Genomic DNA, 10,724 nt, shown 5'->3' on the forward strand with positions numbered 1-10,724 from the left:
TTAGGAATAAGCTCTATGGACACTATGCATTCAACACATGCATCCTAGAATTAGGAGCATCGCATTTACATTGGAAAATGACTTGCTGTGCATGGTAGTAACATGATCGCATAGTCTGACGCATTTCCGAGTAACGTTAGCAAAAGATCTTCTCAACCCGTTCATCGCATACTCATGCATCTATCAACGCAACTGTCTTTTCTTAAATCCGCCGCATTTATTTATTTATTTTTCATCAACGCAAACAACAAACCAAACATTTTATTTATTTACCCGGTTATCGCAAAGTTTTCATCAAAATTACCAACGCAATCTATTTTCACAAGTCTTTGTGTTCGACCCTGGACTTACCAGGAAACTCAGAGGAATTTACACTTGAATTATGCTGGGGAAACTTGAGTGCACAATGAAAATCCACCAATGCATATCACCTATATTTCCATTACATAAATACGAGCATCAGAAATCATACATCGTGGTGACATTATAGTGACCCAGAACCTTCCGAGCAAAACATTGCTGATCCTTTTACAAAAACCCTCACAGCTAAAGTTTTTCAGGGTCACCTACCGAGTTTAGGTCTACGGTGTTTCTAAACTAGGAAAAGTGGGAGATTATGTTAGGCGTGAATGCCCTAGTTTATTGTATTCATATGCTTATTGTATGCATATGTAATATTAATTTCTCACAGTTAAATTCAGCATCGTTGGATCCTACTAGGAGTTTGGTAGAATTCCCTCTTTAGACAAAGCTTCTAGCTCCTTAGAACTTATGTGAGACAACCTTTTGTGCCATACATCAACTTCTGTCATCTCATTTGGTGTGGCAACATATGCCCCTGTCATCATTTCAACACCTCTGACAACAAATAAGTCATTAACTTTCTCTCCAACAAGAACCACCTTAGGGTCCTTTAGGACCTCAAGAGTTCTACCCTTACCCCTATATTCACACCCTGGCATCTAGCATTCCAAAGGAGATTAGTTCTCTTAAGAAATGGGACATGTCTTACATTTCTGAGTAGTTTCATAGTCTCATCTTTGAGTTTCATAAAGACTGACATAATGCCTTCAATTTTACAGCCTTGGTTGTTCCCCATGTAAACCATTTCTCCATCAATTTCTTTGTAGGAGTTAAAACAGGGTCTCATAGGTGTCATATGGTAGGTGCATCCGGAATCCAAGACCCAATCATGTTTCCCAAGGGGGTTAACATAGGTGACCTTGTCAAGTGTTGAGGCTAGAGCATTAGAGTAGATGTAGGAGCTTTCTACTACTAAGGCTTCAGCCTGCTTGCCTTTGGACTCTTTTTCTTTATCTTGATTTTTCCTTTTGAGGGTGAAGCAATCGTTAATCAAATGCCTTTCTTTTAGCAATATTTGCAGTTAATTTTCTGTTTTGGCTTGTTTTCCTCTGTATGTTGCTATTTTCTTTCCTTTGATTGGCTTGGTTTGGTTTGAAGTTTCGTTTCACAAACAGTCCTTCTTCATTTAGTTGTTCCTTCTTAACTACTTGCAACTAAAGTTCCGTTGTTCTTAAGGCAGATATTATTGCATCAGTAGATATACTGTCCCTTCCATACTTCAATACATTTTTTATTTCCCTATAGGATCCAGGTAGGGAATTTAGAAGTACATATGCTTCATTCTCATCTTCTATTTTCTATAGGACTCGCCGATGATGGTGAGCATCAACATGAGCAGAGTATGAATTAAATTGATGGAAATCGATATTAAAACTTTTGAGAAATGGATGCGTTGTAGAGCAAGGATAGGTTCAAGGAGGAGGAAGCATCAACTGCTGTATCAGACGGAATCAGCTGGCATGGAGGTGATTTAACAAGGTTCATCCACTATGAACGAATTTTCTGAAACTTTGTAATGAAAAGGAAATGGCCGGGGTTGGGGTTTATAAAGAAGAAAAGGAAATGGAGGGAAAAGAGAAGAAAAGAAAGAAAAAAGTGTTTAGTTGCCTATTAACATAACTTCTTTTTTTAGTCTTGCACTTCATAGGAATTTTTTTAAAAGTTAAAAGTATAGTGGTCGATCGGTTAGTCGAGCACTCTTTCATGCTCTAACCGCTTGACAGTTGATTTTTCAAATTTTCATAACGAAAAATCGACCACCAACCATACAATGGATAAAACCGACCACCAATGTCGGTTTCGATTGATATTTTGGTTTTTGGATTTAAGTTGATCATCCTTAAATATGGGTGCAGTTTAGGTAGATAACCACATATGTTTCAAGACCAATATACACATATTTTCGTTTGAAAAAAATACATATGTTTTAGTTGCCGTTTTATTTATATTTCATAACTATTTTACTATAAGTTAATTGTTTAAAAATTATATGACATTAAATTGCAAGTTATTTTGTTTATTACCAATTATCTGATAAAAGTTGATGTAAAACAAGTGTTGAATGAATTAATTAAATGTGAATGTTATACGATGAAATAGATAGAAAAAGAGAAAATAAGATACATAGATGGATATGGTTTGAATTTTAAATATTTAGGTCTCCTTTGAGAAGAAAATTTAAAAAACTGGAAAAAAAAAAACAAGTTGATAATTATGCTTTGTTTTCTATTCTTAAAACACCAAAAATTTTGATGACATTTTTAGTTTTATTTTTTAAATAAAAATAATATCAACTATTTTTACCTTTTTTTTTATCTAACATACATAATCATTGGAGTCTTTACCCTTTCCTTCTTTGTGTCCACTCATGCTTCACTAAATCATTGTGTGTTAAAGAGAAATTGTCCGAGTGTTTGGCCTTTCCTTCTTCTTGTCCGCTTATGTTTCACTTAATTATGGCTAGTAAAGAGATGTGAGTACAAAAAAATAGTAAATAAAGCTCATCACAAAAGGAATTCAAAATATGAGAAATTTTCCTTGGATTCAAGAAGAAAGAAATGAAAATGGAAACGAATTGAAATAAGGTATTTCTAGCTCGAGTTTATATTGATAAATCTCCATATTTCCCCAATTATATTTGATAAAATTAATATTTCTATTTTTCACTTTAAATTAAATTTCATATTGATAAAACATACTAGTGGGATTTTTGCTCTAGGATCTCGTAATTAATGTATTATTTTATAAATTATTTCATTATTCTATTTGATGTATTATATTATCTATTGAGTAAAAATTCAAGGCTATTAATGTAATCTGAAAAGTATGTAGTTGACATACGGATGAGTTATATTCATGAAATAACCTAAAGGGCTATAATGGATAAGTTTTCGTGTTGTATCCTAGTGACAGTATGGATACAACCTACTTTAAACTGTTATAAATGATTCAATCTGAATTGTTCTTGTGGAAATATACAATTGAGGGTATCATATTGTTGGGATTTATGTCCTAAATTTCATAGTTTGTAATATTGTAAATCTATTATTTATTAATAAAATAAAGAGGTATTTCATTCATTTATTAGTCTTGCATAACTTAATCCATAAACTATGATTCATGGTTATTTAATGCAACTTGACAGTATGTGGTAGACATATAGTTGGATCTTGTTCAAGTAATAACCTAAAAGGCCAAAAGTATATAGATAAGGTTGGGTACTTTATCCTGATAATACTAGATATGACACACTTTGTAAATGTAACAATTGTTGTAAGTGTTACGAACGATTTGATTCATGTTATTCATGTAATAGGCATGCGAGTGGATGTATCATATACAAAAGAATTGTATAAGACTAGACGTAGAATAATTAATCTTTCACCATAACACCGTTGATTGAAAGATTAATATTTAATAGGATAATTGTAGGTAACTCAATCTCAATCCCGAGTGATGTTATGGACTTTTGTTTTATGAGAGATTGCCCTTTGATTTATAGGGTAATAGTGCCCAAATCGCCTACACAATATACCTACAATTTTTGGGACATGACCGAGTGAGGAGCTGGGAACATAACTGAAGGACCCTTTATCAAGGACCTATGAGCAGATGCAAGATCGTTCATATTCTTTGTGACAGAAATAACGCATTCACAATCAAACAACAGTATGCATTTAACAACAAATTATGGCATGTTTTTCAAACATAAACAACAAAGGAATGAAAGACATACCAGTTAAAGAACTTCTTGTTTTTAAATCTCGCTCTTATCAAGTCAGCAACTCTCGCTGTCGCTGAGATCGTCAAGTCTATCATCCACCAAATCTCACTATCGTCTACCCCGACTTCTCACGAACAGGCAGAAAGGAGGACACCACCACTTGGTAACCTCGGTATTCTCGGAGTGAGAATCCAAGAGGTGTGGGCTCTATTGGATTGGTAAAGGGGAGGAGGAAATGATGATCGTTTACAACGATCAAGCAAGTGGAGAGATATGAAGTCTATCGCATAGATGGATGCTTGATCACTACTACAGAAATTGGTTACTTGATGTTTTTTCAATGTCAAGTAAAGGGTATACTTCACATTTATAAAAGCGTCGAGTATTTCGAGTGTCAAGTATAGTGTGTTAACTTGACTCTGAAAAAACATCAAGACAAATGTTTCTTGATACAATTTTCGTGCAAGAAATTTAATACACTTGACATTGGTGTATGTCAAGTTTATTGATTCTTGACATTGATTACATATATATATGATAACTTTTTGACGTTTTTATGTGTCAAGTATATGTTTTAAAACTTAATGCAAATATAAATTTTACCTAATAACTTTTGGAGTTATATCAAATTAAAATCTTAAACTAATAACTGTATCAATTTAAACCCTAACTTTAATAAATGTATCAATTTACACCCTACTCTAGATTTCGTTCAGCAATATCGTGTGAAACTTATTATCAATCACTTAAACTCATAAATTTCATAGGTTAATTTATTTAGACTTTTCTTCACGATTAGCTTAGTTGTACAATGAATAAGATTAATTTATTTAGCTTTGTTTTTAAAATCATTGGTAAATAGATAACAAAGGAAGAAATTTAGAGATGAAATAGTATCATAGACATAATTTTCAAAAACAAAAACAAAAATTAAAATGATCAGCAAACGAGACTTAAATATTTACAAAGCGGGACTTAAAATATCACATCAAATTTTCCATTCTTTCTTTTCGTTTTGTTACATATAAGTTGTAACTGGCCCCCATGCATGGAACTCTATACAAGATTTTTAGCATTGCACATAATTAAGTTTTGGATTGGGTGAGGACCATCTAACGGGTCCTTTGGCATTCAACTTTCAAGTGTTGATTTATCCACTGTCGTCTGTTGTTCCTACTTTCCCTTAGCAATTTTAGATGTCCGAGCGGCGAGAAGTCCGAGCCTCGGGCACAGTTAGTTGTGGAGATTTGTTGAATGAATGGTAATGCATTGTTAGTCAATGTTGTGGTTCTATAGGGAGGATTTTCTTGGAGCTGCCATGAGGGTTGTGGGAGAAGACATGATGAAGAGGAACAAGTACATGAAAAGGAAAGGACCACATCTTAAATTCATTGAGATATAGGAAGTAAAAATTAAAATAATTCAAAACACCAAAGATTAAATAATTTATATGAATTGTGAGATGTTGAGGATTAGGTTTTAAATAGGATTGTATGTAGAGAGAGAGAAAGTCCATTGTACAAATTTGGAGAAGGCAGTTGTTGCTTTGGTGTATTTGTTTTTTATTTGCTATATTTGTGCATTTCACAAACTCATTTTTCCTAAGTTTTTAAGAATATCTGATAACTGGCAGAAATGCCAGTTATTATAAGCCTTTTATTTAGAATTATGAGGGCTAACAGGTAGAAACACAATGATAATACTTAGAATTTTTGAAAATTTGAGTTTTGCATTGATAAGCACCTAAAACCTCACTGACCAAATATTATGCGTTATTCCTTGCCAAAGTGTCTATTTTTGTAGCTATCGCTGGAATCAAACGCATGCATTTGTAACAAGCAATCACAAACAAATACATGTGCTGAAGCCAGGCGACCGCAAAAGACGAACGTAGACGGAAACCCCATGCGTCCAATGTATGGAAGTTGTGTTAAACGCTAGCGTCCAACGTATGGAGAACGCGGTGAACAAATAGAAATTGTGGCCATGGAGTGACAACCATAATAGAAGATCGCAAGATGGGTAGAACGCGTTGATAACTTCAGCTAAATTAAGTTCGGATGCATACCTTGGGAGTATCAACAAGATAAGGCAATGTGACACACCCATACCGCGACAAAAGCAGCAGTGAGCCATACCTTCATCATTACAGCTGTCGGCGTCCAAGTTCTATAAATAGCCTTTGAGACCTTCATTTTGAGACATCCAAGCTTCTGCCTCAAGGCAGAAATTTGTGATCACAGATGACAGCCTGAAAGAGATTTCAAGTGAGAATTCTTCATCTCCATAGCCCAGACCGAGTGACGATCGGAGCAATCGCCAGAGATAGAGCTCGAGAGAGACATCTTCACCATTCAACCATGGCACCACTGACAGCCTTGACACAGAGTCCTTCATCTCCCTTCTAATCTCTGTATTGTATTACATTTTAGCTTGAGATATTAAGATATTTTGTTATCAATGCAAATCTTAACTCCTTCATTACCATCTTCTTCATCATCTTCATCTCTATCATAGTTTATCTTTAGTGTCTATTTATCAAAGTCAATCGCATGCTTAATCGTGTAGCCTAGAAATAGACGTATGTAGCAACCCACTGAGAGATGTGCGTTGTGCGAGTATAGTAAGTTAATCCTCTTTGCTTGGTGAAAGGCTGTGGAAACGCCTATCTATGGGATGTTGCATTGCTTGTCTATAAGTTAAATAGTCGCGTCTAACCGCCTGATAAAGTAAGGGATGGAACGCACTAAGCAAGGTTCGTATTGTTCCTACAAATAGGCACAATCTTATGCTCAACGCAACCATGCACTATAGAGATATAGTCATACGGCTGACCACCTAGAGGTGTGATGAGTGAATGCGTTAGTGCAACGAGTTGGGATCACTCAGGCGATTTAGATAGTAAACATTAATATGGTTAATGGTTTTTGTGTTTCTACTTATTCTCATTCCAAGTCTTCTATTGCTCAATCTGTTTAGTTAGGAGTAGAGTAGTGTGTAAAACATTTAAACCTTCTTTGCTTTATTTTTATTCTTAGTCATTGCCTCAAACGCATCGCTTCACAAATATTATTGAGTGACAAGTGCCCCGTGTTCGACCTCGAATTACCCGAGAAACTTGTGTTTGTGTTATACTTGGCGTAAAGCGTAAGAAAACTTGTGATAGAAACACTGTGTATTGCATGCTAAGATTAACGCATTCCATCATTCCGACGCATGGGAAAAATGCATCAGTTTATGTCTAACGCATGATTCCATGTTAAAACTCATCTATCCTTAATAATAAAATAAAACAAAATGCATCCTCAAAAACTATTATCAACAATATCAACTTTCTTCAAACCTCATTCTATGTTTGCATAATGATAAAATTTCCCCTCATTTTATAAATTTTCTATTTTTTTGTAACATTTAATAATTCCCTTATTTGTCAATGATTTAAGCTGGTAATTATTGTATTTTAGTTCTGTGTTTTTTAATTATGCTTATTTACATTTTGAAAAATAAATACTTTAATTCTTTAGTCAATTCTAAAAACAAAAATAATTTTTTTGAAAACTACATTTTAGTTTCTTAAAGTTTAGTTTGGATATGAAAATTTTGGTGAAAATTGATAACCAAAAGGGGACTTCCGTGAAAGTAGCGTTTATAAGTTTTAATTTTTAAAAATAATTATAATTAATATGAAAATGGTCCAAATAATTACCCAATAGAACTCTATATTCAAATGACCACTTTGTTTAAAAAAAACATAGAAAAAAATAGAGAATTCGATATAAACAAAATTATTCATTAGTGTTAAAAGGACTATCTAAATGTAGCTATAAATAATTGTTTGGTCTACTCTTTAATTTAAGGGGTATTTCCCCAATTTTAAGTTTTAAATTTTCAGATCTATAATTCAAAATTTGGTAAAAATAATACTACTTGCCATGATTTACTCTAATGATAAAAAAAATATACTTAAGTGCATCTTAGATTGAATTTATTTGGTGTAGCTTACACCATCTATTCAACATTAAAGTTCTAGGATAAAAATTTAAAAATTAAAAAAGAAGAAAGAAGAGTTTACATGTGACAAAATATTGGATGGATATGAGTAAGGTAGGTGCGTTGAAAAATATGAATAAAGGTGAATCATAGTCAATCTATTAGATGTAAAAATGATTAGTTGGTCGTTCCCAAATACTTCTTATGGATCCTCCTCCACCAATAAATAAGGCATGTTCTTTAATGTTCAACAAGAAACAACATATTCTAGCCTCTACCCATCCATTCTCCTACTATCAACTTAGTGTGTTCACGAGAGCTAGAAAAAGAACCCACAATCTCAGCCAAAGCATAACCCAAATGAATTTAATCCCAAACAGAACAAGAATAGGCCTGTATGCACATATTGGTCATATTTCTTCGGTCACACCATTAACAAGTGCTTATAAATTACATTGTTATCCACATGGTATAAGGCAAGAAACATAACAAATAATCAAGTTCATAAGGTCCCTAATGCTGCCTCTTTGCTTCAAGGTCCAGTTGTTGACACTACTCAAACAGCACCTACATCTTTCTGTCAAACCTCAAACAATGAAACACTTACTCAGTGTTCACAATATACTCACCATGCTTTTAGTCCAAACTAGTAGACTGTTTAAGGTTTTGACAAGAATTGCTATTAAATCATGTAGCAGGTACATATTCTTTCATATTCCTTTTGGTGACTGGATTGTTGACTCAGGTGCTTCCACACATATATGTTTTCAAAAACATATCTGCTGATTTGATGCCTTTTTGCTAGTTCTGTTATTTTTGCCTAACAAAAACACACATGTCGGATTCACTTAATACTAGCTTCACTTGTCCTCTTTTGGTCCATAAACTTCTTCATAATGTTGCTCTTTTTATACTAGAATTTCATATAATTTGTTATCTCAGTGCTCTCATGTCTGATAATTCTCTGTCTATTCAATTTTCAAATGGATATTGTGATATGTGAGGGCCAAATCCTGTAACGCCCGGATCCTTACACATTTATAATGATCCCGACCGCTACACATGCATACTTAGGACTTTCTATCATGAAGGTGAGTTTGGTGAAAATTTCAAAGAAACTTATCTAAATTTTATTAATTAGATTAGAAAACTATAATAAAAAAGTTTATTTATAAAAACACCAGGATCCATAAAACAATAGCGTGGGTGGTACAAAATGTATATGCCTATAAATAGTGAGTTTGATGGTTGGCCATTTGAGCGACGTCCAATTCTGCCATCTACGCTGTGTCCTTACCTACAAAGTCTTTAAAAATATAGGATGAGTATATAAATACCAGTATGTAGTTCTCACTGTTATGGTAGTGACCAAAATGCACAATCACAAGCAACATGTTCATTGAACAACATATGATCGGGACCGAAAATCGATTATCAATAAAATGTGTGTGGTGCAGTTTATGCGGTTCCAAAACATAAATCTCTCCACCTGATAGGAAGATGAGGATCCTAAGCGAAAAACTAACCCATCTGATGGATTTAGGGGGTCATGCAGTTAGTTAGAGCTGCTAGAGTCGTCATCCAACAGTCAACCATAGGCATAAACTAATATGTGGACTAGAGGGGTGCAACTCACATACAGTACCCTGCTAGTCTCAGCAATAAACACTATACGTTAAGATATAGTGCCTGGAGGGTGCAAGACTCGATACGCCCTACCAGCCCTTGGAAGAAACATTAAAAAATTTCTCCGCAGGCTGATAGTAAAGATGAGGACTTAAGCGAGAAACTAACTCATCATGATTAGCGGTCATGCAGTCAGTTAGGGCCATGAGTCTGCATCCAACTCAACCTTACATAAACAAGTAAGATTAGATTGAAGCATATAACTTACACCTAATTTTAAAACCTCTGGGTGATTTGTAAGGTCGTTCTAGTGAAACAAACATAATGCGATTGGAGTCCCTTGTTAGCGTATGAAAGCGTTTGTCGTCTAACATGATAATTGCCAATATTAACAATTAACATAATCATGCAACATAATAAAGGTACACTTACCATAGACGATCTTAAAGAGATGGGTGAGATAAGAGCGTTACTTTACCGTGATCTAGTTATTCCTTATTATTCTTGGATGATTTGTGATCAGTAGAGCTTTCCCTATTTTAAATCAAAAGAAGACCAATTATAGGCAGTAAATTGTGTTGGCAGCACCTTACCCGAGGTCTCTTTTTCTTACTTTCTCATTTCACTTATTTCGAAATTCTTTGTTACTGAAGAATTTTGTTGAGGAATGTGCGGTTAAATCTTCGGCAAAGGTCCTATTTGTTAGTAGTTTTCAGCTCTTCTCAAGTGACAAATCATCCTACAGATGGCTGTCTTTTAGGAATTACTTAAGGTTTAAGGATTGGCCTCTCACATAAGACCACCTGAAGAGTCTGTGTGCTGTAAACGTTTTTGCCTTACGTCATATCTTTATTCTGTATTCATTTTAGAAAGTTTGCTAAGTTTTAAGTAAATCTATAAGCATTTCGTGGCCAATCAACGCCATAAATCCACGCTTTCTATCCAAAGTCTCTGCTTCCTTTCTTTTTGTTTCTGTGTAGAATCTCTTCAGCTTTCTCCAACTTTCTCACTGGTTTGGCTC

The sequence above is a fragment of the Benincasa hispida genome, chromosome 3, assembly GCF_009727055.1.
Source record: "Benincasa hispida cultivar B227 chromosome 3, ASM972705v1, whole genome shotgun sequence".
Taxonomy (NCBI): Eukaryota; Viridiplantae; Streptophyta; class Magnoliopsida; order Cucurbitales; family Cucurbitaceae; genus Benincasa; species Benincasa hispida.